Source organism: Podarcis gaigeae (genome assembly GCF_964106915.1).
Source record: "Podarcis gaigeae genome assembly, chromosome: 3".
NCBI lineage: Eukaryota > Metazoa > Chordata > Lepidosauria > Squamata > Lacertidae > Podarcis > Podarcis gaigeae.
The window spans coordinates 31,575,654-31,596,066 of NC_139680.1; the positions used below are offsets into that span (position 1 = coordinate 31,575,654).

The 20,413-nt window shown below is 42.8% G+C and overlaps 1 long non-coding RNA gene across 1 annotated transcript; it reads right to left on the reverse strand.

Moving 5' to 3' along the window:
* Positions 1 to 15,864: 15,864 nt before the first annotated feature.
* On the reverse strand, positions 15,865 to 16,607 carry LOC310842342. The gene is made up of 2 exons (XR_014563078.1): positions 16,225 to 16,607; positions 15,865 to 16,054 (listed from the first exon to the last, which is right to left on the reverse strand). It is a non-coding gene; the product is annotated as an uncharacterized lncRNA (long non-coding RNA).
* Between the last annotated feature and the right edge of the window lie 3,806 nt (positions 16,608 to 20,413).

Genomic DNA, 20,413 nt, shown 5'->3' on the forward strand with positions numbered 1-20,413 from the left:
GCCAATAGGGATTTTTGACCTTGACCTCCTGCAATTAGGACTGATATTCAGGTCAGCCTGTTTAGTGCCGATTCTGATTCCGAAATGTGCATTGGAATATAAGAAAAGAAATTACAATAGCTATCCTGTTGACTTTGGTAGGGATTACTCCTAAGGAAGCCAGCACAGGGTGGCAGTCTGTTTACTTGGGAGCATGGCATGGGCGTAGCCGAGGGGGGGCAGCCGCACCCCATCAAGTAAAACAATAGAAATACAGTCTTACCTTGGATCCCAAACTCCGCAAACCTGGAAGTGAGTGTTCTGGTTTGCAAATGTTCTTCGGAACCCGAACATCCATCGGGGCTTCTGATTGGTTGCAGCAGCTTCCTGCAGCCAATCAGAAGCCACACTTTGGTTTCCGAATGTTTTGGACGTCAAAAGGACTTCCGGAACGGATTCCTTTCAACTTCCGACTGTACTTAACTACCTGACCAATCACGCTGATTCTGCCCCTCCCTTAACAAAAGTCCTGCCCCGCCCCTAACAAAAATCCTGGCCATGCCCATGATTAGAATCTGTTCCAGGGTGAGGATCAAGACTGCCCTGCTGAAAGGAGAGCAGTGGGAAGAGAGATTATAAAACACAACCCCTTTCCCCTTTGGGCTTCCCACAGTAGTGTGGCTCTTGAGCCTAGCATTTCAGGCAAACAACAAAAAACCACTCCTCACAAAGCCCAGTCAGGTTGAGAAAAGAAACTGCTTCCCTCTTTTAACAGTGGTGCTGTCCTCAAGATTTCTCAGTGCTTCAGTAAGAACATCTGAACTCTCCCCTAAGCCACCAGTTTCTTTCTGTGTGCAGGAATGATCCCCACAACACGTTAGCCATTTGCAACTTTGCGTTGACCACAATATTAAGCACCCAGAACCTGTTTATTAGTAGGGGTCAATGAGACACTACAGATTCTCAAACGTAGCTTGGCTAACTTAGCTTGGGTAAACTGGGCGCCTTAAAACGGCGCTTCTGACAACGAGGAAGTTTGTGCTCCCAAATGCAGCTTTTTGTGGGCTTTTGTATCGTTTTGTAGTGTTTTTGTATCACCTGAATCCAGGACATAGGCACTTCAAATTTTGTTTCCCCCTAATAATAATTATAGTAGTTGTATATTCATTTTTAAGTTCATCTATGCTCGCTGAGTTTAAACCGGGACATTTTTTGTGTTTACCTTTTGTTCAGGAAAATGACAGTTCATTGCATTTGTGTATAGTTGAACAGCAGTGATTTTTCAGCAAAGTTGTGCTCTAAAGATCCTGGAATTTGTAGGCAGGTGTTGGTGTTTCAGGATAACAGCCACTGCAGTAGTGGAAATATAAATGAACCCTGTATAATCAGCCAGGCTCTTATTCATGCTGATGTTTTTTAAATGGATACCAAAAGACACTACAAAGTGTTCCCCATTTTATAAGTAATAGGTACATCTTCGAATTTTTACACTAATTGTGAATGACCGGCTGAAGACATGTAGCAATGTATTTCTACTAGCAGGGCCACAATTTTGGAGGGTCCTTTCCTTAAAGCAGGGTGAGGACCCTGAGGCCCTTCAGACATCATCCCTGGCCATTGGCCATGCTGGCTGGGGGTAATGGGAGATGGAGTCAACAACATTTGGAAGGCCACAGGTTCCCAATGCTTGTCCTGGAGCAATGTTTCCCAATTTTGGGTCTCTAGCTGTTTTGGGACTACAACTCCCATCACCCCTAGCAAGGGGTGATGGGAATTGTCAAAAAACAGCTGGAGACCCAAGACTGGCAAGCACAGCTGTGGAGGCTTGCCACAGTCCAAACTTCAGCGTTATTTAGAAGTCCTCTAGGATGGCATTTGATGGTTTTGGTTAAGCAGCCATAAGCATTTCATGTCATACATTTTAAAATCTATTTGGAAAAGCACATTTGATGCCTTTTCTCTCTCTACCCTAGGGTGAGACATAAATCATATCAGCCTGGTTTTGCCTGCTCTTTTTAAGAGTTGTTTCCCTTGCGTCTCCAACTGTTTTGGACTACAATTCCCATCATCCTTAGCTAGCAAGACCAGTGGTCAGGGGTCATGGGAACTGCAGTCTCAAAGCAGGTGGAGACCCAAGATTTCTATATGCATGCTCTCTGACGGTCAGTTAGCAGACTGCAAAAGTGGGGAAAGCTCCCACTGACCTTCAATTCTCAAATTTATTTAAGTGGGGCTTGCACTTTTGCTAAAATTCTGTCTAGGGGACTGTTCTATTAGGCCAAAGATGGGAACCCCAGACAGCACGGCCAAAGGTCCAGTGGATGGGAGCTGGGAATCCAGATGTTATGTGGAGTTGTATTAGGACATGCACATGACATTTTTTCAAAGGATAACTTCTTGTACTTCACTTAGAGACTCTGTTTTGCAGCATACCTGAGTAGCTCTTTGCTGATGAATTCAAACACGGATCCAATAGCCTGGTTGCTGTTTTTTAAAAAAGATGCTAAAGGAGACCTCTTTTTAAAAAAGATACTACAGATACTTCATATCTGCAATAAATACTCGGTGTGTCACATTTTTCACACCAGAGGCACAATTAATAAAAGCGTAGGAATGCAGAAAGTTGCCCTATACTGGGTAAGGCAATTGCATACTCACCAACATTTCTCTGATGAAAATAGGGATGTCCTATTCCATTACTATTATTATTACTCCCTTGCCCATCAGACTGGGTTGCCCCCAGCCACTTTGGGTGGCTTCCAACATATACGAAAACATAATAAAACATTAAAAAAATCAAAAACTACAGTGCTGACTTCAGATGTCTTCTGTAGGTTGTATAGTTACTTATCTCTTTGACTTGTGGGGGTCGCATAACTCCATCCCCTCCAATTTTTCTCCAATGAAAATAGGGGCATCCTAAGGAAAAGCATGGCATTCTGGGATCAAATCAGAAACCAGGGTGGCTTCTGTAAATCCATGACTGTCCCTGGAAAATAGGATGCAATTGCTCCATCTAGCTCAGTATTGTTTACAATGCCTTGCAGTGGTTTTCTGGGGCTTCAAATAAGGAACATTCCCAGTGCTACCCAGAGATGCTGGGGACTGAACCTGGGACCATTTGCATGCAAAAGAGATGCTCTGCTACCAAGCTAATCAAACCTTGGCCTGGGACTCTTCAGTCTCTATGAGAATAGCCTAGGACTCCCAAGGGTCTTGCTCTTCTGAGCTTGATATGCTCCTGAGTACACCAAGGTGGTGTGGAGAACCCAACAATCTTGCCTTGCTGAAGGATTCGGAACATCTAAAGCTGCCGTGACAGGCCACAACACGTCCATCTCAGACGTTCCTTGCAGAATAGAACTAGAACCCTGGCATCTCTTCTTAGGCTTGTTCCAGAAGCACCTCTGCCTGCACCAGAACCTGTAGTTTTGGACCACATTTCACTTGGGGTGGAGCTCTCCTCATCCCTATTTCACTTGCAATCAGGCAGAACAAACTCAGGAGGCGATTTGCGACATTTTACGGAGGACGTTCAGAGATGTGTTTGCATCAACTTAGATCATCGCACCGTAGCATAACTATTTTCTGGACCAAGCTGTGTTTAAGCTGCATGTTATTCCATTCTTCACTTCACCCCGTTATTAGGTAGTTTGCTGTCATCCCCTTCCTCTCCCATGGGACTGTATAATCATTTGTGTTTTGAGCCGTTTAAGCAAACCGCATGCTGGGCTGTTATGTGAATGGTGGATTGCTTTATTGTCACTTCAGCTTGTCTCCTCCTCCTCCTATTCTTCTTGTGGATATCCTGGTTTACACCTAGTCTGTAAACCTTCTGGGAGAGGAAATGTCTGGTTTCTTAGTGGGCTTTACAGCGCCTATGTCTGATCCTGAATAAAGATAGTCTCCACCCCTTTTGACTGATTCCTTAATTGTCTCAGCATGATGAACTGGGCAGGGTGGAGAGGACCTCAGAAACACTTTTGCCATCTGTGCTGCTCCTTAGCTAGGTGGGTTTAGGGGTGATACCTGGGGGGGTGACCCTTTTCTCAAGGAAGAACTGAGAAAACTTGTGAAAGATCACACGCTGTTTCAGACGATACAAAGTGTGTGTATGCACATCATACCCTCCAACATCTCTCCTATGAAAATATAGACATCCAAGTCTATTATTATTATTATTATTATTATTATTATTATTATTATTATTATTATTCCCTGCCCATCTAACCAGGTTGCCCCAGACCCCTGGGTGGCTTCCAATATGTATAAAAACATAATAAAACATTAAACATTGAAAAACTTCCCTAGACAGGGCTGCCTTCAGATATCTTCTAAAGGTTATCTCCTTATCACCTTGGCTCGGGGGGGGGGCAGTGTCACATAACTCCATACCCTCCAACATTTCTCATTTGAAAATAGGGACATCCTACCATACCCTCCAACATTTCTCTAATGAAAATAGGGACGTTCTAAGGAAAAGCAGGACATTCTGGAATCAAATCAGAAATAGGAACTGCCTCTGTAAATCCGGGACTGTCCCTGGAAAGTAGGGACACTTGGAAGGTCTGGCACATGTATGTGTGCATAAACCTTTGTATTACTAGTATTATTTCTTTTAAAAATTATTATCCCACCTTGCAGCCAATTAAGCATTGCCAGAGAGACTCACAGAAATATGTAACTATATATTCACAAAAGCAAACAAAGAAAGAAGTGAAAGAACTGGGAAGGCCCTTCTTTGATCTATAACATGTCTAGGTAGGCGTTGGTAAGATTCCTTGCTTGAAATCCTGCAAAGGCATTGCCAGCCACTACTGCTGACACTACTGATGGTCTGACTCTGTATAAAGAAGCTTCCTATGTTCTCAGTGCAGCATTCTAGAATGCAACAGGAGCAACAAAGGTACGACTTATTATGTGACAGGGGGCAGAGACACCGAGAAAGTACTTTTTATTAGAAATGTTTATGATGTTCCCCTGGTAAAGACATAAATCAATCTTCTTGTAGACCATCACTGTGATTCCAAACAGGGTGAACGTGTTATTTGGAATGTGATTAAAAACGTGGCTTGTCCCAGGTGATATTCTGAATATCTCACTGCCAGAAACACCTCCACTGTAACATTCATATAAACTGCCCATTGGGTATGAAAAGTTCATGTGTGTTGTTTTGCAGTGTGTTCCATTCAAAAATGCATGTGAGCAACCAGCGGGTTTTGTATACTTGTTCAGGCAGCTTCAAGCGGGTACCAGGTGAAGGACTGGCACCTTTTGAGACGAGATCTTTTCTCAAGCAGAGCTTTCCTTGTAATTTACTTACCTATCTATTTTTTTTTTTAATGAGGAATATAGATCGGGTGGCCAGTTCTACAAAAAAGGGGATTTGCATTGTTAAGAACATGGACAGAAGAGGATGCAAATTTGCATAAAATACTGCATACAGTGCAGCAGAGATGTAAATTGAGAAACAATTACTGTCATTTAAATAGAAGTGCAATAAATCTATACCATAATGGGGAAGACATCAGGTGACTTGCAGGCTTGCTCAAACTGACCCGGCACTGCTCACGGTTGCTGGTCAAATTCAAGGCTTCTGAGCTCCCTTTGTATGGTTCCTTATTTCAAACCAGACATGGACAGGCCAGTCTTCAGATAGATATTTTCAAAACAGAAGACTGTACATTTTGGCTCATGAACACCGCAAACCTGGAAGTGAGTGTTCCTGTTTCCAAATGTTTTTTGGAAGCCGAACGTCCAGCGCAGTTTCCTATTGGCTGCAGGAGCTTCCTGTAGCCAATCGGAAGCCATGCCTTCGTTTCCGAACATTTTGGAAGTCAAATGGACTTCTGGAAAGGATTCCATTTGGCTTCCAAGGTACGACTGTACAGTAAGACACACAACCACCTTAAATATAGAATGGTGTGGAAGTAGGGGCATTGTGTACCCAAAGTTGCCAAAAATCTTTTTAATAACTTTAAGAAAATATTCCTTTCCCCCAACCCCCGCCAAAAAATGTATATAAGTTTGGTTTCCTATAGTGCATCAAAATCTCTGGATTTATTCCAGCCCATGTTTAATAGGTAGCGGTTGGACCTCACCAGGCAAATCATGAAGCATTCAGCTAGGCCTAATTCTGTTATTTCAGTTTGTAGCAGCTGTTTAAAATGGGAGGGGGCCCTTTTGTAGTTTGCAGTTACCGCCTTTTCCTGCAGCTTCCTGCTCCTGCATCCTATCATATACCAGGGGAGTAAGATGTGTCTGCAAACATCCTGTAATATTTACTGTTATTAAAATAATGTTGATATGCCATGTTACTTTTTTTCTTTCTGGAATAAGCAACATATTCAAAGCGAGAAGGTACAAAGCTGGGAGCTGGGTAGCTTGAAAGTCTAGTGAATGCAAAGTTGCTCAAGGGTAGTTTCCATTTCAATTCTTGTGTCTAACCCTGTAAGGCTACATTCCTAGGCAGACTGGACTTGGGACAAATCATCATCAAACCCAAAGAGGCTTACTGCCAAACTAAGGCACTAACAGCCTACTGAAAGTTCACTTCATGCATCTGACCCAAGTGGTTTTGAGTCCGCTAAAACCTATGCCGCAATAAATGTGTTGGCCTTTAAGCATCCGCAAAATTCTCTGTTGTTTTCAGTAACAGTCTGTATGTGTTGATCCTCCAAAGAAAGTTATTTTCTGTTCATGTGATATCAGGGCATGGGCTGAGGGGGATTCAGAGGCCGTATCAAGCGTAGAAAGGAATATTTTTGTGGCTGTTAAAGATAGGTCACTCTGTGGAGATAAAGTAAGAATGTGGAGAACTATTACTTCAAAGGATATCTTCATACTACTACATTTCCTATTAGTACTCTGATTCTTAAAGTTTACATATGGAAATATTTGAATGGGCAATATTGAAAGAAAACAATAATATTGATATTCAACATGGTTGGAAAACCTGAAATATCTTAGGCTATGTACACCACACATTTCAAACACATGACTTCCCCCAGATAATTGTGGGAAGTGTAGTTTGTCAGGGTGCTGGGAATTGTAGCTCTGAGATGGTTAAATGACAGTTCCCAGTATTCTTCGGGCAAAGCCAGGTATTTTAAATGTGCTTCAAATGCATGGTGTGCACACAGCTGCAATGTCTTAATTATATCAAAGGGTGTCCTAAATGTGATGCAATAAATGATTCCTTTATATCATTCTGGGTATTTGTAGCTGAAAGCTTTGTAGGATAGAAAAAACAGCACGTACGCACACACGTAATAATAGAAAATCGATAGGGTTTGTAATTTAATGTTTGGTCGGAAGTATAGATGAGAATATCAAGAGCAGTGAGCTATGACGAGATTTCCTTTACAAAGTAAGACCTCCAATTGTCTGCATCTCAGACCTCCTATTTCCTCAGAGTAACCCAAAGATATGGTATACGGCATTATGCTTTCTTTCAGGGTTTCTACAATTGGGGGGGGGGGCAGGGAGGACACTCTCCTTACAATAATAGGGAAATTGAGACCTCTAGCAAATTTGCAGAGAAATGCTTGCAGGAGAAGTTGTATACTTTTAATGATTTCACTTAATCATTTGTGACCAATGTTTTCACAAACGCTTTATAGAACATTCTGGAATCTAATCAGAAACTGGGATGGCTGCTGTAAATCTGGGTCTGTCTCTGGAAAACAGGGACACTTGGAGAGTCTGGCATTTTAAAAATCACTGGAGAGGAAGATGTTATTCATTCCTGTAGGCTAGCTAGAGGCCTTCACTGTAGAGCAGTCTATACATTGTATGTGTGTATATGGGAATAAATATATACTGGTATCTACCAGAATGGTTGCAGGTTTCTCTCTTTTTCGTAGTGAGAAGAAAGAGTCTGGCTCAGGGACTGCATCACTCCATTGCCTCCATCATTTCTCCGATGAAAATAGGGACAGGGTGGTGCTGTGGGTTAAACCACAGAGCCTAGGACTTGCCTATCAGAAGGTTGGCGGTTTGAATCCCCGTGACGGGGTGAGCTCCCATTGCTCTGTCCCAGCTCCTGCCCACCTAGCAGTTCGAAAGCACGTCAAAGTGCAAGTAGATAAATAGGTACCGCTCCGGCGGGAAGGTAAACGGCGTTTCCATGCGCTGCTCTGGTTCGCCAGAAGCATCTTAGTCATGCTGGCCACATGACCCAGAAGCTGTATGCCGGCTCCCTCGGCCAATAAAGCGAGATGAGCGCCGCAACGCCAGAGTCGGCCACGACTGGATCTAATGGTCAGGGGTCCCTTTACCTTTAAGGAAAAGCAGGACATTCAACTCAGAAACCTTCTGTAAATCCAGAACTGTCCCTGGAAAATAGGGACCCTCGGGGGGGGGGGGGTGTCTGTAGTAGCCAATCAGAAAAGTTTCCAAAGTCGGCAATGGGTGCGTGAGGGCACTGAAAGCAAGGCAAGTAGACAGCTTCCATTCACTATTCTCTGAATCAGTAATTCCCATTTGCTGAATGAAGCCACCACTCTGTATTTGTGATCTCAGAGAGGCACAGTGCAGGGTTTATTTCCCACCTCCTCTCTTTGCCATTTTATCCACAGTAAAGTTAAAGGGCCCCTGATGGTTACATCCAGTCGAATTTGACTATGGGGTGCGGCGCTCATCTCCGCTTCCAGGCCGAGGGAGCCGGCGTCTGTCCGCAGACAGCTTTCCAGGTCATGTGGCCAGCAATGGAACACCGTAACCGAAGCCAGAACGCATGGAAACGCTGTTTACCTTCCTGCCATAGCGGTGCCTATTTATCTACTTGCACTGGTGTGCTTTCGAACTGCTAGGTTGGCAAAAGCTGGGACAAAGCAACGGGAGCTCAGCCCATCGCGCAGATTCGAACCGCTCACCTTCTGATCTGCAAGCCCAAGAGGCTCGGTGGCATCAGTTGTGTCATTATTTTAAGTTAGGGATGAACTGCGACAACAGATAGGTGTAGGGGGAGAAACTGGTACTCAGGAAAGAGTTCTGTCCCAGGCTGGCTGGGAACGAGAGAGGGTTGGGATGTTCTGGGAGGCAGTATTAATTGTGTTATTTCGTACAATGGCAGCTGGAGAGACTTCTAGTAGCTGATTCAGAAAATTAGATAAATAGTTAAGTTTCAGTGAAATCCTGTGACCCAGGTATAAAAAGTTGAGGGAACTTTGCTCTGAGATTGGCTTGCTAGCATCTTCTTACCCCCCCCCCGAAAGATGGCTGTCTAGCGGGTGATTCGTCGATAAACAAAACTAGTTAGAAAAAGTACTGTGGGTGGAGGATGAATGGTTGGGGAAGTGATCTGCATCTCTAGTTATGCAGCCCAGCTATGTGCAGGGCTTCTGAAAGGATATAAATAAACAAGTTGTTAACAGTATCAGCAGTCTCTGATGTCTACCCGCCCAATGGCCTGTAATACTTCAAATAGCTAACTCCTGCTATGTAGCATACATTGATATTTTTTCGGAGGGTGTTGGATGCATGAGAAATGTCAGCTCTGCATCTATTTAAAGCTCTGAATCATATCTGAAGCAGTGAATCATTTAGAGAAAGTTCAACAAAATAATTTAATATTGCTCAATATCCATTTTGATTCAGAGTGGTGTGGATCTCCTATTTTTATCAAGGAAAAAATAATAGTTATAGCAATTTATAATGAAGTGGGGGGAATGGTTTTTTTATTGGTTTTGGTTACGAATTTATTTTAATTAAAAAGGGTATTATATTTTTTTTCTTCTTTTTCCTCCTCCTGCTCACTCTTCTTGTGATTACATGGTCTTTCTTTTCAATTCTGCTATAAATTTTTAACCAAGAAAATTACCACAATTAATTTTATAGCACCCAAATCACTCTTGTTTTGTTTTTTTAATGTCAATTTTATTTCCATAAAATGAAATTCATTATTTAAAGAATTTTATAAGCATTTTAAAATTTGACTTAAGTTCAGATAGGTGCATTCAAAATTTCTGATTTGTACTCCAAAGTGTTTGTATGGAAGCAGTTTGATTGCACTCAACTGCTGAGGTCTAGTCTGTATGTATATATGCTTCGGCAGTAGAAGCTCATTCTCGTTCCCATTGTGGTAATGGTAACCTATGACTGCTGCATTCAAGTTCAACACAAGGTCTACTAGACACATTGATACCTTGGGACCTTCTGCATGCACCACAAATGCTTAGCCACTGAGCTATATCCCTTCCCCAAGAGAAAGACCCCTTCCACTATCTGGGACTTCGGTCAAGATGGCGACCGGGCAGCTAGCTCTGAAGCAATGTAGAAACGCAATTTTCACTGAGTTTAATTGAGTTTTAATGGGTTTTAATTTCTTTTTAAACAATTATTTTATCAACAACTTATGTTTTGGAGCTGTAATGCCAACCGCAATTAAGTTTTAATGAACTCTACCGTGCTATCGGATGATGTAGCGTTTTCGGAGCGAAGGCAAGCCACTGGGCGCATAAATCTCAAAGGTGCCGGCCGGTGCTGCGAGAGATAAGGAAGCTGTTTCTCTCCCTTTTCTCTCTCCCCTGCTGACTTTGAACTGTAGATAGTACACAGCTGACTGTTATCGTCCGCCTACAAACAAAGTACAAGCCTGTTCAATCGACTGCCTGCTTGTTTGGGAGTAGGGAGAGGTATATAAGATACTGTATTTACTCGAATGTAATGCACACACCCTTTTTGGCCAAATTACATCTCAAAAATTAGGGTGCGCATTAGATTGGACGTCGCACTAGACTTGAGTGCAAGCTTGAAAAACACTGCTGACATAGCAGATACTTTTTTGGTTTCCAGCTTTTGTTTTTTTTAAAAAATAATATTTATTAACAGTTTAAAGACTACAAAAGAGAGAAAAGAATTAAACAATACAATACAATATAATACAAAAACAAGAACACTGCATAACACTAACACTAAAACATTGAATTAACAAAACAAAACAAACACAATTTAAAACACATCCAATAATTTCAGTATCTTATCTTTCATTCACTTGTTTCCACGACCTCCTCACACCTCCCTTTTTGTATTCCACTTCAATTACGGTAACTGTTTCAGCAATTCCTTTCCATCTTCCTCTGTTTTCTATCCTGTAATTTATCTTAACATATTCTAACCTTATTTTTTCCCTTTAATACATTAAAAATCTATTTGTACTTAATTCCTTATAACATTTCTGCTAAAGCCATATAACTTCATTCCAACATTTTTCTAACATTCATTGATTTTACAGTATTTCTGTAAATAATCTTTAATTTTTTTCCAGTCTTCTTCCACCGACTCTTCTCCCTGGTCTCGGATTCTGCCAGTCATTTCTGCCAGTTCCATATAGTCCATCAACTTCATCTGCCATTCTTCCTGGGTGGGTGGTTTCCAGCTTTTGAAAACTGAGGAGCGCATTAGATTCGACGCTTCATTAGATTCGCGTAAATATGGTACTTTGTAATGGCAGTCACCCATCTTCAGTCGCAGCGTTTGCAAGTGAATAGAGCCTGCTTGAGTGGCCAGCAGAGACTACCTGGAATCACCATGAGTGGCTATTACTTGTATGCTATGAGTCATGTGTCATGCTTTGCTACTCTTGTTGATCTCATGATTGGCTCTATTGAGAATAAGGCTGTGTAGAGTTTGATTAATCACTCCATGGCGAATTTGTATCCACTCTTTTGCACCAAGAGAAGCAAGTTCAGGAACAACTGGTTTCTTCTATTTCCAGAAGACTCCAGTTAAGGAGATTGAGGATTAGATGAAAGTCACAAAATCGCTTTCCCACCTCTTCCCCAATTTGGATGTGCAGATTGTTTAGGGTTATCAAAAACTACAGAGGCTTTAAATATCACATTGCCGGGGTAAGATGGGGCTTATCCGCAAATTTACTCATCAGATACACATTGAGCCGAAAGAACTGATTTCCCAGCACCTGTCCTCCAGTTAAGATATATCATGTGATTTGTAAAAAATATGCTCCTTACTTGTCTGTTGCAAAAGTAGCACTGTTCACCCAATTGACATTAAAATTAGTCAAAACAAACAAATGAAAACTAGAAAGGACCCGGAGATCAAAGATAAGCAGCATGCTGCCTTGGGAGACAGGTGTAGACGGCTTCTCACCTGCATTTTGATTTCTGCTTTGAAAGAGGTCGAAATTCATAGGTTGTCAAGGAGAAAGAGTGCTTGCTCATCTTCTAGTCTCCAGCCCTCAAAATTGCAAATCAGTTAGGATAATGCAAAGAGCACTTCTTCTCCTTGTCTTGCTAGATCTCGGGCTGCCTCAACTTTCTAAAATGGCACTCATTCCCCCAAAGAACCTACAGTATGTAATCCTTCAGGCAAATGTCCAATAATACCTTTGGAAGCAATAGTACTAAAGAGATGCTTCGTGCAGAATTGGCAAAAGAAACTGCAGCACCTCAAATGAAGACAAGTGCTTGCAATATGCAGGAGGGTCAAGAAAAGTCTGCTCTAAAGGGATCAGAACCAAAGCTGTAAACATCCTAGGAGACTTCTAGGCGTGAGAGCCGTCCGATTGCTGCTTCTGAAGAAACCAGTGAACCTGGATCTCGGGGTACCTCAACTTCTAGAATTGCAGACACTCCCCAAAAGAAACTACGCATTCATTTAGCCAAAGGTCCAATACCAATAGCTGCCATCAGTACTAAAGAGAGGTTTCGTGCAGAATTGCAAGAAGAAACAGCAGCACCCCAAATAAAGACAATTGCTGCAATATATAGGAGAACCAGGAAGAGATTTAAAGAGATCTGAACCAAAGTGTACTGAACTGGCAGGGCAACGGAGAAGAGGATACCAGCGAGGGCTGTAGCCAGGAGTGGGATGCACCTGGGCAAGCTGGGGATGGGAAAGCGAGGCTGGTGCAGGTAGTACTCTTGGGTTGATGGAGGATGATGAGGGGATGGGGGTTAGTGCACAGGAACCAGAACAGCAGGACCCATTGCCTGAGCCAGAGGGGCCCCTCCTTCCACAAACACAGCAGGCTCTGAGCCACAGGAAGCAGTGGGTGGGGCACTCCAGGAGGCTGGGGCAAGCAAGGGTCCAGAGTCCACCTCCCTAGCTGGCCAGGTGGGGCTCACTAGCTCTGGAGAGGAGGGGTGTGATTCCTCAGCTGGAGTAGGCTTGGAACAGGTGAGGGTCACATGCCTCATCAAGCCCAGGTGCTGCCATCAGCAGGCAAACTATAAAAGGGAAGCAGAGCTCAACTGCCCATGTTGATGGACCTTAGTTTGGATGCTCTAGGATCTCCATGGGACTGTGCTTCCTTTGGAGTTTGGATTAACCCAGGGATGAGGGACTTGACATTGTGACTTAGGTATGCCAGGGGTTCAGGATACAAAACATCTCTTGGAAGTTTCTAGGCATGGGAGCTGTCGGATTGCTGCTTCTGAAGAAACAACTGAACCTGGGTTGTCAAGGAGAAAGAGTACTCAGTCATCTTCTAGTCTCCAGCCTCCAAAATCGCAAATGGATCAGGATAATGCAAAGGACGCCTCTTCTTCTTGTCTTACTAGATCTCGGGCTGCCTCAACTTCTAAAATTGTTCTCCCAAACAACCTATGTAGTCCTTTAGCCAAAGGTCCAATAGTACCTTTCGAATCAACAGTAGCAGTCTGTACTCATGAGGAGCTTCACGCAGAACTGCAAAAGGAAACAGCAGCACCCCAAATGAAGACAAGTGCTTGCAATATGCAGGAGAGTCAGGAAGAGTCCACTACAAAGAGATCAGAACCAAAGTTGGAAACGATCTAGGAGGTTTCTAGGCATGAGAGATGTCAGATTGCTGTTTCTGAAGAAACTAGTGAACCTGGATCTTGGGGTACCTCAACTTCTAGAGTTGTAGACACTCCCCAAAAGAAACTACGCAATCATTTAGCCAAATGTCTAATACCTATAGTAGTAATCCATAGTAAAGAGAGGCTTCGTGCAGAATTGCAAAAATAAATAGCAGCACCCCAGATAAAGACAAGCGCTTGCAATGTGCAGAAGAGTCAGGGATCAGAGCCATGAAAGCTGTCTGATTGCTGTTTCTGAAGAAACTGCTGAACGTGGGCCAAATATAACTCCAGATAGATGCTCTTGAGGAAGGAAAAACGGTTAGAGAACCGAAAACAGGAGGCAGAACAAAAACAGATCTGGAGGAGGAAGGAAAGCAGAACTTGGGAGATAAAGTTGGAGAGAGAGGATCTCCTTTCCAAACTGGTACAGGCTTGAGAGATGGAACAAAGAAGAGGTTGTGAGACCACAAGGCGAAGAAAGAGATGTGTCTCAAGGCAAAAAGAGCCCACCTGAGTTTTGAAGTTGGCCCAGCTGAATTTTGAAGCTGGAAGTTCTTGAAGGGCTATTCCACAACACTGTGTTACTTTTTCTCTGTAATTTGTTTTTCGGGATGTCTACAACTTCTTGTATTTAATAATAATAATAATAATAATAATAATAATAATAATAATAATAATAATGAAATGATTTGACTTGCAGAAGCTTCTGAGGCTTGGTAGAGCTTCTAAGGTTTCTTCCATGTGCTCAGATTGTATTCACCTCTGTACAGTTTTATTTTTCTCTTCCATTCCCTTATAGACAGGAAGGGGGGGGGGGACCTCACATGAACTGAATATGCCTCATTTTGCTGTATTTTCAGCCTGTGATGAAACTTTATTTTCCACCTTAAAATGGTGAGATTAACAGTAGCATATCCAATTCCATGGATGGAATGTGAAGCCCAGACATAGTTCTACACATCCAGCCCTGCAGCCTTAACCACATATAACACTCTCATTGATGTTTTGAGGCTTGCAGGAGACCAGGGTGCAATTAGGGAGGAGAGCTTTATGCATGTGGGGGTAAGGCAAGTCCATTTTAGACTTTTCCCCCTCCATAAACACACCTTTCTTACTTCAGGCTGTTTTTCCTTACCACCTGAGAAACTGAAGATGGGAAATACTTATTCAAATTTCTGTAAACTGACTGCACGTTATTTTCCCTTCCATGAATTTTCTGTGCACTTTTCTGAGGCAGGTTTAAATTTTCAGTGTCTACAGGCAGTTCATAAAATCGTAAAGGACAGCACCAAAAGTACTGCTGGATTTCCTACTTTCCTAACCCCAAAAATCCTTTGATGGTGGTTGGTTTTTTGTTTTGTTTTTCTCTAAAGTAGATATATTGAGCACTTTAACTGCACAAATCCAAATTTCCACTTAAATCCCTCCCACAACATAAAGTCTGGAGGCAACCTATGGTTTACCACAGGCATAGGCAAACTCGGCCCTCCAGATGTTTTGGGACTATAACTCCCATCATCCCTAGCTAACAGGACCAGTGGTCAGGGATGATGGGAGTTGTAGTCCCAAAACATCTGGAGGGCCGAGTTTGCTTATGCCTGGTTTAGCAGCTTCAGAACAAAGCCAATGAAACCAACATTAAACCATGATTTTAATACTGGGGCTTGTTCTGAAGCTAGCAACCATAGTTTCCCAGTTTGGGCAAAACTGAGAAACTGTGGTTAGTTGAAGAATTTCTAGCTTGTTTGCTCACACCACAAAGGGAGGGCCGATGGGGCTGGGTTATGTAGGCAAAATACCTAATTGAACAGGCTCAGTTTCCCTCATTCATTGGAATCTGAAATTCAGGATAAGAGCAGAACCAATCGCACAAGTTTCAGACCGAGGCATGGACATTTTTCTACAGCTATGTCACTGTACCCATAACAGGGATACTTCATGTCTCAGTCTGGTATCTCTGGTATGTCTTCTGAATCGGAATGGGTGTGAGAAGGCGACATCTCCTGGAAGTCTTCTCACTGTATTAAGTTCTCTAGCTTATGGCCACAAAAGTGTAATATTTTGAAAACTGCAACATTGATTATTCAAGCTGATGTATGGATTGACTGATTTTTATTTCAGCAGAGCTGCTGGAGAAATACCCCGCTAGATATTTGCTAGAGAAGCAGCCTTCTGGCAAGTTGTCCCCCTCCAACCATCTCGTAGCCACGGACACCCGCGTTTTCTTTCGCCCTCGCCGGCGTCCACAATAGAATGAGAATGTGACGTTCGCGGGAGCCTTTGTACTAGAAAAGGAAATGGCAGCAGACCCCCTTGACAATGAGCTCCAGTTCCAACCGAGCACAGCCTGCCCCGTAAAACCCCCACACAGAAGCTCCTCCAGTTCCCCGTGTTACTCATTATGCATCCCCGGTGATCTGCCGCCGATGCGGAAGGGGCAACTGTGAAGGCTCACATTGATTCCCCTTTTCATAGGAGAGGAGATTGTTGGCGGAAGATCACTGCTAGCAGTCCCCCGCGACAGATTTTTTTCCAGCGCGTTGCAGGCAGGTTGGCTGGCTGCCTGACAATCGGCTGTTGAGTGACATATTTTGGGCAGAGCCGTGGCAAAATGGGAGCCATGTGGCTGATGTTAGTAAACATTATCCCGCACAGACTGGCAGGACACCGTCAGCAGCGGGAGGGTGAATGGCTGGCAGGCTGCGTGAACTGGACACACAGGCAGCTAAGCACTACCTAGGAGACGCAAGCCAAAGCCTACAATCTAGCAGCTGCTGCGGTTGCCAGGGCAACTAGAGACGAGGGAACAATGAGCTGGAAATCCAGCATGCAAGCTTTTATTGAAAGGTTTCCCCGCTACCCAGCCCAAGCAAGGTCACACTCCCAACCCCCCCCCCCCATGTTAAAAAAACGTTTTCGGGTGGCGGCAGCTCGCTGTTGTTGTTTTGGTTATTGTTGCTGCATGGATCAATAGAGATATAGATATAAAGCACAAGAAGCAATAGTGTACAGAGCCATTTCTTTTCCAATGAACGGTGTGTGCAATTGGCGACGTGCTTTCGCTCCGTGTGTGGACTATACAAATGATAGGCTCACATACAGATCTCCCGCCTTTATATCCATTCCATCATAGTAGGGTGAAGAAAACATGCACGGCGAAAAATAAGAATGAATTCATGAGAGGATATGTTTTCAAGCAGGAAAACAAAACAATTCTCTCTCCTCGCCCCCCTCCTCGCTTCTCCTTCACACCACAAGTACTAGGCATACAAATCAACCTAGCCATGCAAAATATAGTCTTATTTTCTTTAAAAATGTAGTCTGTAACAGAAAGCACACAGGGTTTCTCAAAATTCATGTTTCGCTCTAGTTATTTCCCCTGCATTTTTCAGTGTATTAGCGCCTTGTTTCCAAATTAAGATCAGTTTGGCTGCTCTTTTAATTACTGTAGTAAAATCATTTCACAGGGGACCAGGTATTCTGCCATTTCACTTACAAACCCAGCTAATAACCTCCCTCCAGATTTTTTGGGTTACAGTGCGCCCTAGCCAGGGGTGGAAGAAAGCAAATGTTTGTTTGCCTGAACCATTAACCAACCGTGCCCAAAACGAACAGGTAGTTTTTGTTACTACCTGCCTCCCTACATATCGCTGTTATTTGTGGGATAAAAAGAATAGGGGGGGGGGGACCCTTTTCTAAATCTTTCCTACTTTGTCACAGAGACAACCAGGCTAGCGGCTATTTCCAACCCTGAATTGAAGAGCCAGTGTGGTGTAGTGGTTAAGAGTGGTAGTCTTGTAACCTGGGGAACCGGGTTCGAGTCTCCGCTCCTCCACATGCAACTGCTGGGTGACCTTGGGCCAGTCACACTTCTCTGAAGTCTCTCAGCCCCACTCACCTCACAGAGTGTTTGTTGTGGGGGAGGAAGGGAAAGGAGAATGTTAGCCGCTTTGAGACTCCTTAAAGGGAGTGAAAGGCGGGATATCAAATCCAAACTCTTCTTCTTCTTCTTATGTGCTGGGCCCAGTTTGTACGGATGGGAACGAAGAAATATTGGTAACGAAGAAACATGTGACCGTGCGTGGACATTTGTACTCTATATTCTTGCAATTAATCTGCCTCAAGGAAGTGGGGCAAAGATATTAAGTAGTAGGTTATTATACTCAACACACACAGTACTGCGATAATAAATATTTTGGATTTTTTGACTATGAAAAGCCTAGCATTATGAATTTAAAGTGCCATTGTTGGAAAAAAATGTAGTGGAGCTGACATTTAACACGTTAAACTAAACGGCAATGGGTTAATTGTATTCAAAGAAAGAAGTCATCACGGAACAAGGGCTTTTATGGGGCAGGAGGGAGATAACCTTGAAGCACAAGCATTTTTACAAAATGCGTATTCTCCCAAGAATGGCTTAGAATGCTCATTGAAATACAAAACACATTAGAAAGATATATATAATGCATTGCGTTTTGAGTAAGGTAAAGGTAATACATATTTTGCACTCAAGACTGCAAAAACACCAGAGTCTTTTTGAATCAGTGGTCTGGTCACTCAGAGAATTGCAATTGCAATGCAATGCAGGAATATGCAACTCTCCCATATGGGGATTGGACTTGCAATCTTGGCTTTCTCAGCACCATGCTCTAACCAACTGAGCTACCCAGGCAGACGCACAATTGCAATATACAAAGTTAAGCCCAGCTGAGGCCTTCATTTCTGTGAGTTTAAGCATGGAATGCGACCTCTGGAAGGTTTCTATGCATTGTGACTTATCTGCAGCAAGGCTGAGGTAGCTTTCCTTCAGCTCTAGAGTCACACCCTTTTGGTACAGAAAAAATGGCCCAAAATATGGACCCCATTAAATGCAATGACTCGGCAATAACACAGTATGGATTCTCTGTAAAGGCTGGGTAGGCAAACTATGCAGATTCTGGAGAGGAGAACTAGCATGGAAGTAAATGCTGCATTCAGAGGCCTGGGTCTCTTGAAGATGAGAATCTGGGCTTTGTAGAGGAAGAGTCTTATTTTATACTTCCTACTTTCTATACTGACAGACTGCTGTTCTTTCCAGAATCTTTATTGTCCTGTCGGCTTAGCATAAGTCCTGGTGTGGATTTCCTGGTGTGAAGAAACCCTGGCCTAGATGAAGGAATGGTTCTGACACAAGCAAAACAGTAAACCTAGCTTTTCCTAAGAGTTAAAAAGTCATTCCAGGGCTGTGTTTGAGTATAGGAAGATTGTCGGCTCAAAAACGTTTGCTCAGTTTATAATGTTTTCCATGAGATACAGGTAATAGAGATGTCAGTGGTCAGAGATGTCTCTTATCACATCAGGCCCTTAGCTAATGGTGAGGTACCACAGTGATTTCATACCCTCCAACATTTCTCCAATGAAAATAGGGACGTCCTATTTTTACTTTTTGAAATATTGAAACTAGACTCTATATGAAATGTAAGTCCCACTTTTGAGCTTTTTGGGCAAAATCACTTTTTTAAAAGGCCGTTTTAAAGCTTTTTTTAATGGAAAAGCGGCAAAAACAGCACTGCCGACATGGGCTGCCATGAATCCGGATTTCCCTGGACATTTCCCCCCAATTTCCATCCAGACACTGCTGTGGAATTTTGGATATGTCCAGAAGATATGTAGGCAACCCTACTCGAACCTTACTCCCCCCACACTGCAAATTTTGCCAAATCATTCCCTTCATAGCCTCGTAAAGAAAAATAGCTCAGTAGGCTACCACAAAAAATTTAAGAAGCTAAGCCCCCACCCCTGTAATGTGAGCATTGGTAACTGAAAATAATCTGGCAGGACCTGAAATTCACTATAGTCTGTTCTGGTACAGACAGGGGGAGAGTCAGAATAGTTACTGGGGTTAGAGCATACTAAGCCCGAAACATTTATGGAGGAAAATAACATCTCCAAAGTCGACAGCATGTAGACCTCCTTTTTGTTTTTCATGTGAGTATCTGTATGCAGACATCAGAAAGAATATTTCTGCTTTGATTCATAGCATTTGCAATTGTAACGATATGAGCCTAAACAGGTGAACTGTGGTTTGTGACAGCTAGATTGTTATGAGAGAAATTTCTGAGCCAGAATTCTGGTCTCTGGTGAATAGCTCGCCGCAACTCTGTTTATGGAGACGTCCAAGGGTGAAGAACACTAATACAGTTGTCCGTGCACAACTGTAACAAACAATCTGCTTATTGTGTATTTTAAAAAAGCAATTCTTCATGCAGGCTAACAGGTGGCACAAAGTTACTGTAGGCACACTGTTGGAGAAGAACAAACCCCATTTAACGGAGATATTTGCATGGAGAGGCCAAAATTCATTTTTTTAAAAATGATATTGTCAATGCAAACTGTCAATCCCTCATGTTACACAGATTCCTCCTGTTGCATTCAGTCTGTCTCTGGACAAAAAAGCCTCTGCATGAATGTAGGGAATAGTAGTAGTAGTAGTAGTAGTAGTAATAATAATAATAATAACAACAACAACAACAACAATAACAACAATACAAAGAAGAATGATGACCTCACTCTGGTCTTTTATATTATGGTTTTCAAGTTGTATTATCAATGCAATACCCGATGCCATATAATTTTTCATACATTTCAGCTTCTCAAGAGGTTAT